Genomic DNA, 22,902 nt, shown 5'->3' on the forward strand with positions numbered 1-22,902 from the left:
AAAAGTCTTGTGCCAATTGCAGGTATAGTTAGTTTTACACACACACACACACACACACACACACACACTCACTTGTCTATTCTGCTTTCTCTTCAAACACTGGCAGGAAAATACTATTTAGATTCTCTTCCTTGTCCTTCTGTGAGGGTCACCGCTAGGCAGAGCTGAAGGGTAAACACAGATTAACTGGTTTACAGCACTTCTGATTTGGCCAGCACGGGGCTTCTCGATGTACATTCACAGCTGTGATACATGAAACAACACATAATTTATCTGATTTGTGTTGCAGGTAAACTCTTGAGACTACTCATTTTAGATACAAATTTGTGACATTGCTTCTGCAGAGCTGAGGCCAAAACAGTGCTGGTGGGGGCTGACAGTACAGCCAATGACTTTACTTGGGTGCAAGACATTCAATCAAGCATGCTTGGATTTGACATTTTTGCTTCAAAATTCACCTGCAAACAGCTGGAAAACCAAGGGCCTAAGCCTGGCTCCACAAAGGAAAAAACATGGCCAAATGTGGTATGTATCTTGATAAATGGGAGGAGCAGGGGATTATAAAGCAGAGAACTTAGCTCTGGTTCCCAGAACAGACAGGAACAAATAACCAGACTACTTTCAAGCACCTGCAAGATAACAAAGAGATGAGGAACAGGCAACATGCACTTGTCAAGGAAAATCATGTCAAACCAATCTAATTTTCTTCAGTAGAAGGGTAATGGGTCTTGTGGACAGCAGAGAAACAGTTTGGTCATATATCCTGACCTTAGTAGGCTTTCTGGCACCCTTTCTCCAAACATCCCTACAGGCAAGCTCAGAAAATATGGTCTAGATGAATGTATTATGAAATGGCTATACAACTTGTTGGAAAACAGTACCAGAAAGTAGTTACCAATGGCTCACTGTCAACATGCAGGGATACACCACGGGGTTTCTGCGTGGATATGTTCACAGGCTGGTGATATTCAATATTTTCATTAATGACCAGGATAAAATCTGTTTATTAAATTTGCAGATGGCAGCAAGCTGAGCCAGAAGCACATGTGGAAGAAAGGTATAGAATTGAAAAATTATCTCATTTACAACATGAACTGATAAAAAGTTGAATAAATACTATATGGGCATGTGCAAGGTATTATGCTTTGGCAGGAATAACAGTCTCAATTGACAGGGGATGAACAATCAGGCCATTAGCATTCTAGCAGAAAAGGGGCTTACAGGATAAAAGCCAACAGTAGACCATAAGCTCAGCACGAATCACCACTGACTTGCTAGAAAGGAAAAAGAAAATACAATATACTTCTGCAAGGATAGAATCTGCAAAACACAGAAACTAACTATCTTTACCCAACAATAGTGGGAGTGAGCCAGACTACTGTGTCCACCTTGGGAGAATAAAACCCCAAGGAAAGTGTGGCCCTGTGGGAGAGGGATCTGAGGAAGGCAATGATAATAACCAGAAGCTGAGAAAACATAATTTATATGGGAGCTCGAGTGCATCTGGAGCTGTTTACAGATGATAAAGAAAAAGATGAGACATTAGACAGTTTTCAAAAACTTGAAAGGTTTCAGAAAGAAATACAACAGATTGTTCTGCACGCCCATGACAAATACAAGGAAAATGGGGGCTAAAATTGCAGAAAAGGAGATAAAGGTCAGAAGTCCCCTCTGAGCTCTAGCAGTAAAAGCATTAAGCACTGGAAAAAAATTATTTTGTGTTACAGAGATCCCACCAATAGAAGACATTTTAGAGTCAACTAGATCAACAGGTCAGGAAACATCCAAGTACAGCTGATCTCATCTTTCAGCAGTGGGATGAATGAGATCTTCTCACCAGGTTACTTCCACCCATCTGACTGTAGTTTCTCTCTCACACAAAACATTAATCCATGTACAATACTCTCCTCACCATCCTTGCCTGCAGACATGAAGTTCTGAGAAGTAAGCCAGGCTGCTGATCTGTCTGCTAGCACACCACAGAGTGCTGCCAGTGCTTTGTGTGGTGACAGTGATGAGCCCACAGTGCTTCTTCCAAACTGGACACTGGTAATGGCTTAAAACTTTTCTTTCCACCTAATTAAGTAGATCAGCTTATGACACAACCCATAAGGGATTTACTTTTTGGCATCACTGGGGATGACCCTCGCAATGTAAGAAGCTAAGACAGCAGATCCCAAAATAGGGGTCTTGACTCCTACAAAAAAAGTCTTAAATCTTGCAGGAAAGATCACTGCCCCAGAAAATGGAGCATCAAGAAGAAAACTTTCCAAAACTCCTGAGCTAAGGGGTTTTTCTCCAAGAATCCGACAACTTTCCCTCTCAACTGAAAGCTGTTTTGCGATACAAATCCTATATTGAAGGTAGTGGCCTTTGTAACTCTATATTCCTCTGCAGTATAAGGAGCAGCAGGACAAACACAAGCTCCTATAGAAGTGACCTGGGTTATCAGGCAAGTCTGTGATTAGACCTGCTCAGAAAATGGAATTTTGTCCATGGGGAGACCACACTGGCCAACATTTTCCAAGCAAAAGCACTCTGTCTGTACATTCCTATCCTCTTTGCCTGTAAGTGGTTATAACAGGCACTACTGACTGGAGACTAGTTACAGGGGCCAGTCCTAGCCCCAATACCCATATATTTTCCCTGTAGATGTCCCAGGCTTAGTTGTATGGGATCTAGGCAGTCTGGACTTGAAAAGTAAATCACAGGACAACAGCAGAATGCCAGAGCATTTTTCATGACCTTTCTAATGAAGATATTCAGATCTCAAAATGTTACCAGCTGAAAGGACAGTCATGCCTTCTCTAACAGCTCTGCAGTGAGAATATGAATGACTCTGCACCACCAGATAAAAGGTATAAATGCCAAGGGGAGAGAAAAATGGCTTGGGTCAGTCCAAATGCATCTCATTAAGGAAGAAATAACAGCAAGAAAAACAAGAAAATGAAAGGTTGGGGTGAAGGACTACTTAGCTCAGAGTGTGACACCCCATATAATTCTCACCAACAAAATGCATGGTGCCTTATCTCACATGCCTTTGCATGTGTGAAACATGGAAAACAACTTCAAGATTAGATGCCTGCAATCATGCCTGCTTGTAAAGACGCACACATGTGTGCCTCCTAGTAAATAGAGCTACTTATTTGTGAGGCCACTTCCCTTTCTGTGTTTTTCTGAACCTCTGCTGATTTCCTCTTGTGAAGTTTCCAGATGGTGTCCTTATTGAAATGGTGGCTCAGTGTTCCCCTGGACCCTTACATGATTAAGCACTTAGCCACTGCCACAATGGGAAACACCTTTTACAATTAAATTTGATATTTTTCAAGGATTACTAGAAGCACCCACTCTCACTGTAGTGAAATTTTAGGCTGCAATAAATGATTTTACCATAAGAGGTTTTAACTGTCATAGGCATCAAAATGGCTTTGCAATGGCTATGAGTAGATTTAACCCAGAAGTTTGACAGTCCCATGTGCTTAACAGCACACTGAATGATTCAGTAATGACAGTGTACATATCTCCCCAGGGCACCCCAGTGTGAAGATGCACAGAGCTTGCAGCCCCATCCCCAGAAACAAAAATGCATCTCACTCCCTTGGCTGCATTTGGGCAGAGAAACAGCTTTTTTTCAGATCACACTGAGCATCAGTGAGCAAAGGCACCGGGGATGATTGCACCTCACTTCTGGATGTCCCCGACAAGTCTCCACCTATTCATTCACCTCATGTTGCATTAACTGTATGCAGGGGAATTTCTATACCATTTGCAAAACTGTGGCAGTAGAGATAAGCAGCAAGGTGTGGCAGCAAGCATTATGAGTTGAAGAGATACACAACCCATAGCTGATACCAGACCAGGGCACAAACTAGCTGTCTTATGCCTGTGTTGCAAAAGGCAACATCTCTCCCCATAGCACAGTATTTGTAAGCTGGGGCACTGGAATAGATCCAGAAAAGAAAGGATGGATTTCCCAGCACACCACCCCACTTCACATGATGCCTGGGGCATGGGAAAGGAACCCCCCCCCCTCCCCCTCCCCCGGCTCTATGCAAGATGAAAGGCCTATGTTGAAACAGGGTTACTCCAAGCTCGGTATCTGGAGCAGGTGCAGGTATTTGGCATTCTTGGCAAGTGCAGCACTCACAGCTGGAAACAGATTTTTTTTAACAGAGCTGATACCTCATCTGGGCAACAAACCTAGCATCCAGGCTTCCAAAGCAGAGCTCCTCATGCCTGGAGCAAGCATGGGTGAAAAACAGAACCTATAATGACAGTCACTGGAAGTATTTCTAGACAGCACTACATGTGCTCAGCACCTGTTAAACACTCTTGTGTGGATCCTTCAAAATTCCTCTTGCCCTTTTTTTGGCACTAATGCTTGAGCATCAGTTACTTAGACAACTGACTTCACCTATTCAAGCCTCATGATATGGAGATAAATATTTCTACATTTTAGAAACTAAAATGCAATTGACATATTTTCTATAGACTCAATGAGTATAGTAAGAAGTTTTAGAGATTTTGTATGCAAAAACTTAAACTACAGATTTATTGTTTCAAATAGATTTCAAAGAAACTTTTCACTTAAAAACAGAACGTAATTTTCTTCTGCATATGGACCTTTGGCCAATCCCTCTGTCCTTCCCAAACATCCTCCCAAAATTGCTAACATAAGGAAATCTGAAGCACTCCAGCTGCTAGATTAATCATCTGCATGCTATATTCAAACCCCACAACTCAATTTCACTTCTGAGATTGTGAAAAGATGGTTTCCTAAGTAATTCTTCTGGTATGGCTTAAAGAAACAACAACACAGAGAACATGCACACAGCCAGAATAAGGTAAGAGATACCTGGCCATGTTCCTGTGCAATTAACTTCCTTCTGGATGAGGATATGCCCAGTGAAAGAAATCTGCAACAAACACAGGGCTGATGCATTTCATAAGACAACACGAATGTTAATAATGAAAAATTATTTCACAAGCTTACAAAACAAAAATAATCGGCTCCTGTAAAAATGCCAGCAGAAGAAGACAGGCATAAGCTCAGGAAAGTCAGTTATAAAACAAAGGAGGTTCCAAACTCTGTTTCTATGATTCTATGTTAAAGGAGAATTCAGAGAAACAGTACCATTTCTGCCGTGGATGATTTTTTCAGCAAGATGACGTCTGGTTTGAGTACCAAGTGTCAAAAATTTCTACAAGTGACAGCTAAAACTACTGACAGATGCAAAGTACAGTTGCATTGTTTTAATAACTGTGTTCCAAATTTTATAATAAGGAATACAAAACATACTTGACTAGAACAAACTACTTTATTTTCCTAGGAAACCAGTTTACCTTTCAAAGCTGCCTCCATTAGAGCTGACAAGTGCTTAAAACCATGAACACCTTAAAGCAGTGAATTTAAACCAGCAGTACAGTCAAACACACGATGCCTGTAACCCATGACAGGAGCACAACCTCAGACATGCATCATAGTAGATTGCAACAGTCAGTCTGACAACTGATACTGCCTTCAGAATGACTATACCTGCAACCAGCACTACGAGAGATCTCCTGACAATATGCAGATTTCCCTTGAACAACTCCCAAGTGCAGAAAAAAAATCTTGCTTTTCATGCCTTCCTAATTATTCCCAGTCATTATCAACATCTCATCCTTCACGTTGTCTTCCACCAAAAAAAACACGGGATCTTTGGCAAAAACTGTTGCATCAGTGAGAGGGTTTCCCCTAAATTTAAACAGACCTTGATAAAACCATTTGTTAATGATTCCAGAAACTTGTAGGGACTGCAAAAATTCTGTGAAAGACATATGGAAGACAGAAAGACTCAAAATGAGTGCATGTTAAACATTTCGAAACCCTTCCAAGTTTTGGAATGATAAAATATGTTGGAACATTAAAACATTTCCAAAATGTTTTAACATTTTAATGCATACAAGAAGCTTTAATCGGAATATGATAATCCAGGACCCAGGAGTGAATGCTGCATGGCCCAGTAGGGGACTGCCAGCTTCCCTTTCCACATGAGAAAATTGTCACAATTATTAGCTTCCAGTATGTGCTGGCACATTAGAAACAAATTTACCTCAGAACTAAATCTTCCTAGGAATCTTTTTGGGAAAAAATACACATTAAAAAAGAGAGTGCATTAATTTGGCAGGGAAATCTGCCCCTGTTCTGCACATGTATGACTATTTATGGCAGATCATGAGTTTGCAATTGGTATTTTTGATCCTGTCTGCAAGGAAGAAAACGGACTCCTGAGAGCTCTTCCAAGCTTTCATTTTTGCTATTCTAATATTGGATTGATTCCCAAGCAAATGAATTACTGGATGCAATGCAGGTAAGACACTCCAGGGTACATAATGAATGGGAGGTTTATTATTATTTATATATATATAATGTGTGCATGTGGCTTTGCAATTAGCTCATGGGTTTAACTTCCAGACGTGTGTGAGCAATAGGAAAGAGAACAAGCAATGCCTGCATCTGTGCTCATAAATCCTTCCCACATAACATTTTTCTCCTCTTGCTCTGTCCTTGACCAAGTTTCTCCAGCCCATAGTCCCAGGAATATCCAGTAGAATGACTCCTACCCTGCTGTGGAAGAGCAAGTCTTATTGCTGTGATGTGTGACAAGTACTGAGGGGAAAAGAGAAAGCCAAAAGCACACAGGTCCTTCCCTGGTACACACCTGTAACACACACCTCTAACACATTTCAGTGAAAATCCATCTCCAAAAAGCTCCTCAAGTGCACATCCTACACCATAGTTCAGCAGGCCTGCCAAGTGTGCTGGCACTCTGGCTCAGCCCAAAGTCTGCTTTCGAGGCACAATCCAAAGCATCCAACCCTCAAGAAAGTGGTTCCACAGGAGCCAAAGGGGATCAGGGAAACCATACACAGCACTTCTAAAACAGCAGCAGCTGCTGCTCAGCCTGAGCAATTCCCCTTTATTTTCCCACTGGGAAACCTACTCTAAAGACAACATTCACCATGGGTCTGAGTAGAGGACTGGGAGGTGGTAGTCCTCATCCCCCTCCAGCACAAGAGCCCTCCTGAAATCCTGGCCTGTACCTTGTTCCTCCAGCAGACACCGAAGGGCAGGTTGCCTCTGCAGGTCCTTGGGACAGCAGTCTGGGAGGCACCTCCAGGCACAAAGAATGCTACCAGGGAAAGCAGCTTTGCTAATGGGCTCAGCCAGCTCTGCCTCCACAACCATCCCATTCTGGGCACCAACAGAACAGGCACAATCCATGGGAGCTTGGCCCACCTGCCCTGGCATTCTGCTCCCAGCCAGTGATGGCTCTGATGTCACAATGGAGTCGAACACCTCCCAAAAGCAGCCAAGGGAAAGGAGTGGGAGCTGCCATGCCCTGGCTCCGTGATGAGTAGCAGGACCCTCCCAGGGCTCTGCATCCACCCATCCCACACAACGCCAGCCCTGGGAGGGGCTGCTGCCATGCCTGGCCCCCACAGGGCTCTGCAGCAAATTCAGAGCAAAGGCATGGCTGCCACTGGACAGGCAGCATTACTTAGGTGACGGAAGGCATCACCTGAGTGTAACTGAGAGCAGCTTCCTTAGGATGGGGAATGAGGGGTGGCCCACTGAAGGGCTGTACCAGGTCCTGGCTGACAGACACAGTGCAGACAAGGGAAAAGGAAGAGGAAGGCTGGAGCCTGAAGAAGGCCCAAGGAAGGGAAGAACAGCTCAAGTGAAGCTGATGCCATGGCCAAGCAATGGAAGTCATTGGCAGCATTCCTGCAGAGGTGTGATTTTGGCACAGCTGGCACACTGTCAGGAGAACTCTGGGTCCCTCTTTTCTGCTTTTACCCTTCCTTTAGTGGGAGCAGCATGCCTCTTTATGCTGCAATTCAAGCCCCTCCTCCCTAGCAGAATAAAGGTAGAGATTGTAGAATCATAGAATATCCTGAGTTTTAAGAGAACCCAAAGAATCATTGAGGCAAACTGCTGGCCCTGCACAGGATAACCCCCTAAAAATTCACACCATGTGCCTGAGTGTGTTGTCCATGCACTATATGAGCTCTGGCAGGCTTGGTGCAGATGGGAAGAGGAAAGGTGCACTCTGGCTTTGTCTAGACTACCGCTTTAACTCACTCTAATTGCTCCCCAATTAGCCAGAGTTAGCTAACACATTTGTAAACACCAGTCTAGACACTGCACAAACATTTGTTCTAAGACACATATGTAAAATAGTTAAGTGGATGCTAAAGCAATTAGGTATAATCATATTACTTCCTTTTCTCGCATCCCCTTTTCACCTTTAGCTGGAGCACAGACTGGAGCTCTGTACAGCAGGACCTTTTTTCAAAAGGCACTACAAAGGTAAACCTTAGGGCTATCACATGCAAAACCCTGATAAGGTGCTATTAGTTCCTAGCCAACTTTCAAAGACACAGTACCGTAGGGTTTTACATCAGCAGACATTCAATGCACACAGAATCCACTAAGTAGGAGTAAAAGCCTTCTGAGTTTCTCAGTTTTGATTTATATTCTCTTTTTAAAAAAATCATTAGGCAGTAGATTTTGTGGTGCTCTTTATACAGACAGACCCCTCAACCCCTTTGTTATGGCTGTATATCAAAATGTAAGGCTTGAACATGACATTCACACTTCTGCTACTTTAGCACGCACAGCAACACGTTCCCCTCTGATTTTCTTTCAAAGATGCCTTATCAGTCTTTATATATGATCATAATGTGGAGCATATATCAACGGGATCCTTCAGAGCTAGAGAAGAATTGCAATCTCTGAGCACTTTTACAATCCTGTGAGCAAAAATGCAGGTTAGGGGTTTCCAAATCTAGCTTCCAGCTTCCAGCTCCACACTCACGCCTCCCTCCCCCCAGCTGTCAGAATTCTGCAGCTTATACCCAAAGCAGAACAGAAACTGGCATCTGGATGGGAAAAAAATCCATTTCTGCAAGGTTCTTGGGATAAAAAAAAAAAATACATTCTTCTTTTCATCGCAGGTCCAAATAGACAATGCAGCCTCTAAATGAACCTCTGTTTCTCCTCTGCAGGGGTCGCAAGCCAGGGGCAAGCAGGTTGCAAAGCCCTCACCATCCATGTCCCAGGGTGTGCTTCCCCTACGGCTGACAGCAATCACCACCCCTTTTTTTAAGCATGTCATTTGAGACGCTTTAGTTTCGATGGCCAAACTTCATACTAGTAATGCATTTCCCTAACAAGTCAGCTCTCATGTGAATTCAAAATGACACCAATTTCACAGCTAACCCTCATGGCACAAGGAAATTTCAAAATTATTCACAGAAATTTTATAATGTTTTCCTTCTGGGTCTGAAAAAGAGAAAGAATCTTCAAATTCATATCATCCAATGTTTCAGTCTTATTTCTTGAAATGCCCCAAACTGCTCAATTTCAAGCTGTTTTAGCGTTAAGATGCATTTTCCTTTGTCTTATAAAAGGCTGAGGAAGGTTAAACGCCTCTTCTTTGCTACAGGCTGTGCTATGTAGATCATATCTCCTGTGATTTAGCTCTGCTTAGTCAGAAGGGAACCACCATCATGTAACATTCTGGTTTATTCTTAAAGTTCATCTGGCTAGAGAAGAGGGTGAAAATGACAACTCCCCTCACCCTAATAAAGGAAAACAAAATTAGCTTCATGCTTTTTTGGAACTAATTAGAATTCAGAAGTTCAAGCATACTAAAAATGAGTATGATTTTGCCTGGGTCAAAACTTGACTCAAAATCCTCCACTTTAATTTTATTAATAACATTAATAATAACATATATAATATAATAACATATTATGGTGAGGGAAAAAGAGAAAAATGTTGAGAAATTGGCTGTGCACTAAAACTTCCAAACCTACTTTAGTTTCAGCTCTCTCCAGGTGCCTGGCAAAGCAGCTCACCTGTGTTTTGAACAAATGATCTTTAGCTGAGACATGCTTCTCTGTCCACACCAGTTTTAGCAATCAGAAATCACTCTGTTCATTTGCAGTTGTTTGGTGTTAAGGGAAGATGACAGTCAGTGCACCTTGAAGAGGCCAGGTTTCTGCTTGCCACGTGGCAAGTAAGCTGTGGGTGCTGAGAGTCAGCACTGCCCTGCCTTGCTGCTGCTGAAGATGCTGGGTACTGGTGCCAGTCATGATGGGACTCTGCTACGCACACACAGTCTAGCAAATTAAAGTTGTAGATGGAGCCTGCTGTCAAGAGTTGTTAAAAAAAAAAAAAAAAAACAAAGAAGAAAGAAAGGAAGGGGGAAAAAATGTACATTTTTAACCTCATGGCAACTGTCAGAAGTTATCTCAAGTGGAAAAATATCATACTGATAGCATACTTTGGTTTTACCACAAGATAAACTTGGTAATGTCAGCCTCAGGCTCAGCTAACACAGACTGACCTGACCTAGATTATTATTAAAAAAAAAGCCTGATTTTTCTGTGGTTCTCTGCTCATTAACCACATTACATTGAAATAAAAAAGACCTAAAATGCACCAAAGGTGCATTTCACAAAGGTGGCTAAATTATTTTCAGATTATAACAAACAATTCCTTTTCCACACCAAATTGAGGCGTGTATATAAGAAGTCTACCATCCTCCTGTCAGAGATGGTCTGAAGTTCCCCCCATTTTTGCCTCATGATTGTCTCAATGGCAGAGACTAAGACCCTGAAGACCTTGATTGAAGTTCTGGCCTGGTTGTAGTGGATGCTCACCAGGGGATTGTTTGCAGGTGTGTTTGTGTGTCACCACGTTGCACTGCTTCGAGCAGGGCCTGGCAAGGAGCTGCTTGCTCTATATGCTTTACACCTGCTTCACAATACCCGCTCATCACAATAGCCCAGGAATTTTCCCACCTCTTGGGCAAACGAACTTTCTGGGGTAACTTGGGTGATTTTCCACGGAAGATCCCTCATCTGCCTCACAACCACCGTGATGGATGGAGATTGAAGCTCCCTCCCAAGGACTGAGACCCCTGTAATCCTAACACAGAGGCGCTGGCCTGGGTAAAGCAGGATGTCTACCAAATGCTACCTGCAGATGTGTTCGCTGGACCAAGACTGGTTTCCCATGGTAACCAGTCCCGAAACATGGGCCCTGCTCACTGCTGAAATTGACTTGCCCTGCTATGGCATGGACTGCCTGTACCCATTTTTCAGTAGACTTATTTCTCCATTGCCTTTTACCTGTTCCACCCACCTCAGCAGAGAGCTATAAAAGACCCCTAAGTTAGCCAAGACTTTGAGACTCTCCCAGAGGGACATGACAGATCTATTGGCTGGACCACGAGGATTTTGTTTCTCTGCTGGTAGCTATATCTCCTTTCTCCTCTTTCTCCCTCTCTCTCTCTCTCATTTTCTTTCTAATCCTTCTATCACATTTGCTGTGGGCACTCAATAAAAGGTGCATTTGTTGTGATTAAACTGATGGTCCCCTGCTTTTTGTCTCTTGCGCTTTTGGGATTGGTAAACGAACCACCGTGACCCCACTTGTCCTAGTGGATCGTGACACCTCACCATCCACCCCACCGCATACTAGAAATGTAATGAAGCAATAATTGCCTGGATCAAATCCTCCAACACCAGGATCTACCCTGCTGGTTTCTCTGAGAGATCACCAGGACATGTGACAGCATCCTCAGCAGGCTGCAGGTGACATGTACTGACCCCACATACACGGAAGGCCATGATGCTCTACTCAGTGTGGATGTTTTAAGGAAGGAAGTATTTAGTCCAGTGACCTAAAAAAGTTCAGGGGCCAGCTGGTCTGAAAGGGGAGTGGAAAGAGCAGTCTGTGTGTTCTCTGACACTCAGTGCCCTTGCCCAGGCGCTGGCTCCGGTGTGGGAAACTGAATGTTGCTTTTGGGAATGAGCAGCAGCTCTGCCATTTACATACATTAATCCTTGAAAGTACAGGAGGCATTATCATTTGCCAGACTTGTTTGCATAATGAGGAGCTCTCAAGAGACATTTCTTGGAGAAGTGTTGCCATTAACGTGCGGGTGTTACCACGGCATTTCTATGCAGCTCCCTATCCCCTTCTCCCCTCCCGCCCCACTCCCTCCCACTCATTGAAAATGTGAAGTCCCTGCAAGAGCCCCCTGGAGCAGCACTGTTGGATGGAGCTCAATGTGCTCTGTTCTCAGAAGGTTTTCAGACTCCCTGACACCCTTCACATCCAGCCCTGCTCACTCAGCCCAAGGGGTTAGGCTATGCCAATGATTTACTATCTCCCTAAGCAGGCAGCAGGTCAGGCAAGACATTTTCCCTGGTGAATAGCTATCACCTTTTCAACCCTTTCTTAAAAAAGGGCATTGGGCCACATGGAGGTGAGAAGGACTGGGTAAGTAAAGGGATTAAACAAAGACTGTTTTGTAAATCAGGTAACCAACACTCTCCTGCAGAAATACAGGGAAGGAAAGTGAAAGAAAGCAAAAAGGTTTTTCAAAGCACAGGGAGTGTTTCTGAACTACCACTGGTGTCCCCTTGAGCCTGAGCAGGGGCAGAAGAGGAGCTGCAGTGCTGCCACTGGGGAAGTTCCTGGCATCACCCTGACTGAGAGACCTCAGATCTCCCCTTTTTCTGCAGGGATGCAGTGACCCAGACTCTCCAAGTCTCAACAGAAGGTGAGAGCCCATGTTGCCAGGCAGCCAAAAGAATGGCTTCTAGTGGGTTCAGCAGTGTTTTAAGAGCCTGAAAATTTGCCAGGAAGCTATCCACTCCTTCCTCCTCCCCGCCACTGCCCCTTCCAGATGCATTATATTGGGACTGGAAGTGTCAGCAAGCCCTTCCTCTCCCTCCCAGGGGCTGGCAGCACCAGGGAAGGGAACCCCCGCCAGCCAGTCTTGTCGGTTTCTCCATTTGTTTTCATTTTGTCACCAGACGTTTCTATTTAAGCTACTTGGAAGGATATCTAAATAACAGCCCTACTGGGCTCAAGGAGACAGAGGCTGACAGTGAGTACGCCTTCCTCCTTTCTCCTGAACATCACTCTCATGTCAAAACATCCAGTCATACTATGAGGGAGATGGGCAGAACCAGGCACACACAGGAGCTCTATTCCCCATTTCCTACACCCCCTGTACCACCTCAGCCATTGATGGAAACTGAGCTGTTTGTGAATCCCAGGTGCTACGTTGCCAACAATCTCAGACAGCTCAGCAGTTATGGTGTTAAACCCATGTCATCGAGGGCTGAAGAGATGGCCTACTCCACTCACATAGTTTAGACTGCAGAGCAGAAACATTTATACTCATGCACATGTGCCCATGCAAAATGCCTTCAAACTCATTCCTGCAGATCCTCTGGGGGACTGCACAGTTTTAGCACAGGGTCCATCCTTCTGCATACATAGAAGAGAAGCCAGACTTTAGAATGAAACTTGTGTACCCACTCTCTAAAAAGCAAAAACTAACAGGGTATGGGCTGCACCACACACTGCCTCAAGAGATTAACTCAGGTATCATTCCTGATGCTGCACTGCACACCAGTGTAGGTGTTCTGAGCTGACCCTGCTGATGACCACTGCAAGACAGTCTTGGGCCAACCCGAGCTACCACAGCCAAAGGTCAGAGATGCAAAGAAGTTGTTCATTACACTTCCAAGGGAAAGTAATTTCCAAGGATGTTACGTAATTACAGTTAGGAGTGGGAAGTCTACCCTGTGGGAATTATGAATGGAAACTCAGGATCCCTACACAGGAGATCCAGATTTTACTCTCAGCTCTGTTGCTGACAAACTGTTTGAATCCTGGCACTTTATCTATCCACACTTCGCTTTCCCTTGTATAAACTTGTGCATGTTTTTGCAAACCGGTCCTTGAGCAGAACACGGCACACAAGTACTTGTTATTGTCACTGGTGTCACACTGATGGCCCATGTGCCGTTTGCACAGCTGAGTACAGTCAGGCTGTATGGAGCCTGAGGTTCCCTGCATCAGTGCTTGTACCAGGCTGTGCCTGCTGGGCAGTGCCTGCTGGGCAATGCCTGCCTGCACCCCCTGGGGCAGTCTGTGCACAGCTGTGTGCAGCTGTCACATCATCTCTGGAGGAGGCTGCATCTTCTGTCACATTCCCCTGTATGCTCAGCGATATATATTCACACTCTGGATAGGGATGACTGTAAGTGGGATGAATATTTAGACCTGACTATCTCTGAGTGCATCTCTTTGTACACATCCATATAAGAACTGGGTCAGGAGGATCTCTCCCCTTTCATGTAACTCATCACAAAATCCCTATACCCAATGTCACCTTTGCCAGTTGTTTTGCAAGGCCCTGATTAAAACATCTGCTTCTCTTCCTGCTTTGCTGAGTGAGAACAGCATCCACAAAAAGAAATGGAAGAAGCCATTAGCTTAGTCTCCAAGGGAGAACCTTTGAACAGCTCAGAAAAGCCTGTGCCAAGGGGAGGACACTGGAAAGCGAGAGCCAGCCAAGGAAAGAGACAGATGGGGCCAGCTCCACTCCAGTTCTCATCTGCTGCATGTGCTGCAGTGTGCACATAATATTCTTACAAGGTTTAATTTATAAACCCAGCTCGTATTTATAAACTCTCCTGTCCTAATGGAAATGAAAACATTAATACAACCCAAGGATTCTTCACTTTCCAGGTTTTAATTAAAATCATAGGTGTTAAGAAGCAAGAGTGTCTTCGTGGAATACAAGTCTAATGAAGTATTTCCTCACATAGCACAAATCTCTGTGTGCAGTCCCAGATTCCTGGCACCAGGTGCCCAAATCACCAACCCCCCTGGAACCAGGAGTTCGCTCCTTGAAAATTTGAAAAACAGATTATCCTGCAATTTGTTTCAAATAAATATAGGTGCCAAGATGGAGCTGGAAAAATAATCCTAAATAGGTAAAAGAAACCCCAACAACCTAGCACAGCCATAAAACTTGATCGCTTAATTGACTAACTGGAGGCAATTGTGACTTCACTACATGCCAGTGAGAAGGGGCTGCATGGCAAAAAGGAGAGGACTCCATGTGGGGGCAGTGTATGAAAACACAGAAGAGGAAAGGCAATGGGAAGGAAGCAGCAAAGTGGGAAAAGGCAGCACAGAAAGTTGGAGCAAGGGCAATTAAGGACAGTGGGAAGGCTGATAAAAATGCAAACACATGAACATTTGCAAGACCAGATCTAACTGACCTGTTCCCTTTGTCTCCCATGGGACCAAAGGAAAAAGCAGGAAAGGAGCCAGTGTGGAGTGACATACATGTGTAGACACAGATGAGGGGACTGATCTTTGGCAGGTGTAAAGCTGGCTGGAGGTCAAGGCTGATAGCAGAACACCAGTTACTGCAACATGAAGCCCAGCAGAAGCAATTTTCCTTCACTATCATTCTCCAGGGGAAAAAAAGGTCCAGTCTGCCAACACCAGGACTGCTTTCTGTCCTACTACATAATGTTGCCTGCCTTGTCATAGGAGGCACACACAAAGAAGGGAGGAGACACTGAAAGACAAAGTCAGTGTGAAAGTATCAAAGCAGTGTAGAGAGTGAGGGTTCTTAATAGGGAGAGGGTGACTTTACCTACAAGTCCACCTCCAAGAAGAATGATGCCATCGACATCTCTCAAACAGCTGAACAGCAGTCTTTTATGGATTTGTTTTCATTTTAAATGCTTCCATCTCAGTCTAGGGGAGCTAGAGATGGACTTCACGCAGAGTAGTGTGGGTGTGTGGTCCCAGGCTCCAGTCAGGACTCTGGAAGTTTTCACCAGCCACATTTTGGTCTGAATCTTATTTCTAGAAGATTGCATCATATTGCAGCCAGTAGGTTGCTTGTCCCACATTCTTTCCAGCTTCAGGCAAGTCCACTTGCCTAACAGTTTCCTGTGATGCTTCTATGATGCTTGATTAATTCTGTATCATGGTGAGATTAAAAATACAAAAAGCCTTTTCCCCCGCCTACTGTTCCTTTTCTTTTGTACTTGTCACCTTGGGAGACAACGGAAACATAGAAACACATTGGCCAGAAAAATATGACTCACAATTGAGGGAGCTGCAGAAGTTGTGTCCTTGGCCTTACATTCTGGGTTCACTGTATGAGGCAGGAGCAATGGAAAAGATAAGCACTATTTCCTCATCAAACACTGCTCAAGACCTGAACATGCTTCTCTCAAACCCAGATCTAGTCAATAGAGCACATCTAATCACCAAAGACATGTCCTGCTTCTGATTCCTGTGATTCCAGAGGCAGCAACACTGATAGCTGGAAAATCACAGGATGCTGCAGATGAGACCTTAAGTAAATGGAAGGACTCTTGCCAGCCTCAGGTGAAGTTGCAAGCAAGTGCCTTCTCTATTTGGAGAGAAGAAGTTCACTGAATGTCCCCCCATCAATAACTGTACTGTGAGGTACAATGCCTTTGGCTAAAAGAACCCTCTTGGCTCACCTGAACCCATGGGTGTAGGTGCTTGGAAAGTGAGGGAAACAGAGGTTTTGCTGTTTGAGAGGTAAATGTGCTTTCTGACCCTTGTAGACCTTGTAGCTGAATGCAGTGCTGATGAGGCCAAAAAAGGGATCTGAAAGCATCACTGACCTTTGCAAATTGATTCCTAGTTACTGGCCTAGTATGGGCAACTTACGGTTTTATTGGGCTACTCCTTTGGTCAAGGTCTGCTTGATTTGTATTAATTTTATCCTGATAAAAAAGGGGAGCTTTTAGCATAATTTAAAAGTGCAACACTGCAGAATCACATGAAAATGACCTTGCAGATCTAGGGGTTATAAATCAGCCAATGGAAAGGAATGTTATGCAGTACTAAGAGAAACAGGACAAAAATGTGCACTTAGATACTCTTGACTAATGGTTTGTATTTTATAGCACCTTCCTTTAGAAGATCTCAAAGAGCTTCACAGTAACCAGAAAAAAGAAACAGGAAAAAGACATACTTTGGAAGTCTTATCCTGCATTCACAAGCCCCACTCCCAGATGGTTACACCAGTTGATACCATCTGGAGACCAGAACTGTCATTTCCCTGTGCCCAAAGCTGAGGTAAAGCACAAAGAAATGAAAAAATCTCTGTCTATAACATCAGGCCCTTGAAGTGATACAAGGATCTGGCTTTGTACAGACCCACTGGGGAAAACAGTGGAGAGCCAGTCTCCACTGCCTCAGTATAAATCTCATATCCTACTTTAAGTTTTTCTCTGGGATAGTGTCATCAGCATGATGAAGAACAGGCACTAAGAAAGATCTTCTGAACTTGGTCTGTGCCTTTTACAAACAAGCTCTTACTATGCATCTAACTAGCAGATAAATATTCTTCCCCAGTCATTGCTGTCATACCTGAGCACCCATTGAAGCTGTCCTTACTGCCTTCAGGTTAGTGACAGATAAGCAGCAATACTGTAAGACCAAGGTCAACTTTAGAATCATAAAAGCTCAAAGAAAATTCACAGTTCTTGCAGGCTGGTCCTGAAAGAGATGCCAGCAAGTGACTCAGCCAAGATCACAGCTACAAGAAAGTCACAGTGCTGGGGACTGCCCTTCATCCCCTGAGAATTAAACACTAAACCCCAAATAAGCTGCTAATACTGACACCACAGCAGTTTATCTCCAGACAGGGACTAATTTGACAATGTTTTTCATACCTAAGAGTAGAGATCTCCCCAATAATATAATATGTCTGACTGACACGTTCTGGTTTTAATAGCCATGGACTCCCCCTTCTAGACAAAGCTACGGAAAGACAAATGTACATATCTTGTTTTTTTTTTCCAGTGCTATGTTAGGGAAGAATGAAAAGGAACAAACGAAGATGTTGATTTTGACAGTATCTATCCTGGCATCTCATGCTACTGCTAGGGAGAGCTAATGGAGAGTGATCACAATGCCAAAGGAACTTGAGCAGACAGAAAGAGCTGTTAAGGAATCAGAATAAGTTGCAAATGCATCTAGACAAGTGATTAGGAATCTCACCTCCTACCTACCAGCAGTCAGCAGCTGTGTTCCTCCTACTGCACTCAAGCAGGGACAGGGCAGACCTTGCCTGAGCTTGAGATACCCCAGCTGTCTGAGGAACCTGCGTTTTCCAAGCAAAACTGCATTTGGATTTTGCATGCACCAATTTTGGCTCAGGGAGCCATCCTCAGATTCCCTCCAAATCCTGGCTAAACAGAAATGCCTAAAAAGACAAAAACCAGGCTGTGGTATTTTCATAAATAACTCTCTCTTTGTGGGTGTGTACATGTAAAAAAAGTAAGAAGGACAGCCCCAAAAGGGAAGCCTAGTATTAAAGGCTCCAGGAATACTTTTATTTTTGATTTTTCTATTTCACAGTTGGTTGATTTCAAGCATTCTAATGGCTGCTTCCTACCTCAGTGCCCATCTGTCTATTTTAATAAATGTTCTTGGTAGCACCTACCTGGCAAACATTCGAACACCCAGCAGCACAATCAAATTTCACCTTAAATCAGGGGGCTGGAACAGCAAGTTATATGGAAATGATGCAATCATCCTTCTCCCACAACATGGGCACTGGCAGCAGCAGATAGACAGATGGGCAAAACAAACAGACAAGAAAATGTGATGGGCCTGGCCCCATCTCTCCTTTTTCCATTTTCTTCTGTTAAAAGTCTGGATGAGCAAAGGACGGGTTGCTATAGGACTTGGGTACGCTGGGCAGCCACAGAGGTCTGCTGGGTGGCAGTCAGCAAAGATTCCTCAGCTACCTTGGAGATGTTGAGATAACTGATGCACTGAAGGCACCACGTGACACTACACTGACCTTTAGGACCCATTCATTGTCTTTGATCTGCCTCTGTGTCTCTCTGGATCTCATCAGTGGTGATGGAAATTAACCTTTGCTCTGTTCTCTGGGCATTCAACCGTGTTCCCTTTCATTTGTCAAAGGGTTTCCCACCTTTCCCTGAACACTCTCCATCCCACATGCATGTTCTATACTAGGTAAATATTTATCCTGCTAGGAGAGCTGCCTCCATTCATGACCAGCTTTCCTGCCCCTTTCCCTTCACTGTCTACCTCAAAAGGCAGCATCCCCACGTGCTTGCTTTTAAAGTGGTGGCAGGAGCAGCATATATGAATGCTGATATTCTGTTATTGCCTCAAGGACATGAGCACATGGTTACATTTTGGCATTTCACCTTCATCAATACTAAAATTTAGCAAGAAATGTGTACAATGAAGGCTTATGTCTTAGGCCTTTTTCTTATTAATCCTATTACACTTGTCTTTATGAGCTCTCCAAGTTCCTTTTACTCCCTCCGGGGCTTGGCTGCAAATGAGATTTTGCATCCCAGTGTAAAATAACCAGAACATTTTTCTATAAAATTAAATAAAAATCCTCCATCCTGGCAGTACATGCCCAGAATCCAGTTTCTGGAGTCTGCATCTTTCCAAGTCCTTCATTGTCTTCCCAACTTCCTTTAGCTTTGGGAACAGGCTTTCATTGTATCCTGATGAATATTGAGAAGAAAATTAAGGAGCAAACTTTAAACAACTCAGATGAACAAAAGGGAGAAAAAGTGTGAGTGAGGTGCAGAAGTCTCTGACTTTTAGCAAACCTCCACTTCTTATATATGCCTCAGTTTTCCGATGCATAAAATGATAACAGTGATAGTCCTAGCCTGCAATGCAGGTGGATGTTCAAGACTACGATGTTCAGCTCATGGATCTTCAAGACTATAATGAGATTCTGTTATAACTGATAGTATCAATAGTTTATTACTGCAGTTACACAACTTTCAGGTAAATATTTTGATTTCTGAACTTACCTGAATCTTCTTTGCTTTGAAAAACAGGGATGTGTACCAAATCCAAAATTCCTAATCAACTAAACAACTCTCTTAGAGTTTATTTTTTTGGGTTTTGTTTTTTTTTTTTTTTGTCTGTTTGTTTGTTTGTTTTTTTGTTTTTAATATATTGTTTTGAAGAACCAAATTCTGGTGTCAGATTTGCATATATATTCAATAAGGAAGCTATGCCTGCTCCTAAAAATCTTACCGTAATGACAAGAAAAAGCAAAATGGAAAGTGTATTAGAACTCTTAATACCATCTAGAGTTAGTAAGGCAGAGTAGAATGACCAGAAATGAAAAATAATGGCTGAAGAAAGTTAATAGCATCCCTTCCCAGAGCTCCAACTGCTTTGAATTTAATCTTCCAGAGAAAAGTAAGTAATGTGTGGAAAGTAATTCCCACCATATTAAGGGAGGGAGATTTTTACTGTACCATGTTTGAACAGGTTTGGTGCGGTAACATTATCATTTACCTTTGATCTGTAAAATGTGGATATGTATTTACAATTCACCAGTACTACTCATAATTTAAGGCCTTTAATACCTGATATGGCAGGAGAACTTGGGCTGCAAGAAGAAAACAAAATCAAGCACAACCGGCTATGCCTTAAGAAAACATTGACCTCAACCAGCTGAGCTCCTGTTCAACATCGTCTCAGAAGCTCCACCAGCAGATTTCCACCTGCACAAGTGTTTTTCTGCTCAGCCTCTGCAGCACACCACTCTTTACCATAAAAGTTGACATTTAGATATGAAAAAATCAGGAAGGAAAGGGGATGATTTAAAAATAAAATGCAATTTACACTAATTATGTCATTACATAGGATGCTCTGCAAAAAAACATTAGCAAGTGAGATCATGTCAGCAAAGCTCAAGATGAGCTGTATGAAAGACTTGCAAGTTCCTAAGTCAGAAAGCTGTGGCTTCCTGCTGCTTCTCATTTCTTGCCCAATCAATGCTTCAAAAAGACTTTTAGGATAGAGTTAAAGTAGCTCTGCAGTCCTAATGTCTGCAGTATCTAAACAGGAAACCAGTGGTAACATACCGACGTGTGTAGCAACCTGGTGCAGAAAAGCACAGGGTCATTCCTGTTACAACGCTAAGGAAAAGACCAAGTGAGGCAGATCTGAGTCACCTGTGTCAAAACAGCCAAACCAAAGACTTCTAAAGCCCAGCATCTTGCCACAACCACTGACTACCCTTCATTTCACCTCCAGAAAATTGCTGAAAAGGAGATGAGTCCCAGCTCAAAGCATAGAGCCTGCACATATGCAGCTTGATGCCTTCCTGATCAGATCAAGGCCTCTTTGCATGTCCTCTCCTTTTCCCAAAACTCACCCTGTACTGAACTGGAAGGCTGCATGTCTTGTCTTAAAGCCATCAAAGGCTACCATTAGCAATTAAAAAAAAAAAAAAAAAAAAAAAAAAAAAAAAAAAAAAGAGAGCATGGTGAATTCACAAATATTTGATTAGGTCCAGGAAAGCAGTTCTTCCAACAGCATGGTAAAAACCTGATATGGTTTTAACACATCTCTCAAGTACCTTCAGCTCAAAACACCTCAATCTGCATGTCAATACTTTTCACTTTACTCTTCTGTAGCCTGGAGAGGCAAGGGGGGAACTTGCTTTTTTTTCTATCCCAAACCAATCCTGCACAAGTATTTCCAGGGGTTGGGAAGAGACCACTTTCCCATTTAAAACTTGTATGAAATCCATAACATGGCCCCACCTGCACATGCATTTCTACCCTATGTCAGACTTCTCATAGTGGATGTAAGAAAACTTAAGCTGTAATATTCTGAAGGACCATAAGCTGCCTCAGGAATGTGGAGACAGCAAACAGGTCCTTCCAACATATTTTCAACCTGTGTTTCTGTAATTCCCATGCTCTAATTCAGCTGGCAAGTTGATGGCCTCAGAGATTCTGCCATCCAACAGATGATCAGCTAACAAACAGAGCTGACACGTATATTTTACATTTCACAGTATACAAAATCTCAGAAAATGGGCTTCAGCTGTGCTCTTTTTGCTTTTTGCTTTGCTGCTTTGTTTTGTGTTACAAAACTGTTCGCCATCAATCCATCTAAACCACTTCACTGACCACATGGGCCGGGCAGCTAAGGACTGTGATTATTTGTCAAAGCTTTTATTTCGGGAAAAAAAGCCCCAAACTGACAAAAGTAATTCAAAAAAATTTTCTGACAAATACATTTTAAAACTGTTAGCCTACTGCAGTTAACCAGATGAATAATGCAAAATGATACAAGGTGAATAATTTATTACAAAATAGGGGGAGAAAACACTATATAAATTATTGAACTAATATTATTTGACAAGTGCTTGCCCTTCCCTGAAGAGAAGCTTTCTCTGTGATGGAACAAAACAGCTGTTTAAAAGCAACAATAGTTTAAGGCAGCAAATGAAGAAGAATAACAAGTGCTAAAAGAGTACAAGATTAGACAGAACATAATTATCCAGATTAGAAACTGGTTAAAATTGGGAAACAAGGCAAAGGTCCTCTTATAAAACATATAATAAAATGACAACTACAAGTTGTCCACATACTTTCTCTTACTTGTTTTTTTGGGTTTTTTTTGGTTTTTTTTTTTTGTTGTTGTTGGTTGGTTTTGGCTGGGTTTGGGGGTGTTATTAGTTTTTTGTAGATTTTTGGGGGGTTTTTTTGGGAGGGTTTGGGGGGAGGTTGTGGCAATTTTTGGTGGGATTTTTTACAGTTTCTTAATGTTTACTATTAAGGAATGGAATGGAATGGAATGGAATGGAATGGAATGGAATGGAATGGAATGGAATGGAATGGAATGGAATGGAATGGAATGGAATGGAATGGAATAGAATAGAATAGAATAGAATAGAATAGAATAGAATAGAATAGAATAGAATAGAATAGAATAGAATAGAATAGAATAGACTAGACTGTTTTGGTTGAAAAGGACCTATCGTTATCATTCAGACTGACTGCTTCGGGGCTGACCCAAAGTTAAAGCCGGTTGTTAAGGGCGTTGTCCAAACGTCTCATGAACACTGATGGTCTGGGGCATTGACCACTTTTCTAGGAAGCCTGTTCCACTCTCTGACCACTCTCTCGGCAAAGAAATGCATTCCAGTGTCCGTTCTGAAC

At 43.0% G+C, this 22,902-nt stretch overlaps 1 protein-coding gene across 1 annotated transcript in view; it reads right to left on the reverse strand.

Annotated features, from left to right (window-relative positions):
* Nucleotides 1-22,902, reverse strand: part of LSAMP (limbic system associated membrane protein) — a 1,016,243-nt gene that overhangs the window by 900,959 nt on the left and 92,382 nt on the right. The window lies entirely within an intron of this gene.

Source organism: Lonchura striata, chromosome 2 (genome assembly GCF_046129695.1).
Source record: "Lonchura striata isolate bLonStr1 chromosome 2, bLonStr1.mat, whole genome shotgun sequence".
NCBI lineage: Eukaryota > Metazoa > Chordata > Aves > Passeriformes > Estrildidae > Lonchura > Lonchura striata.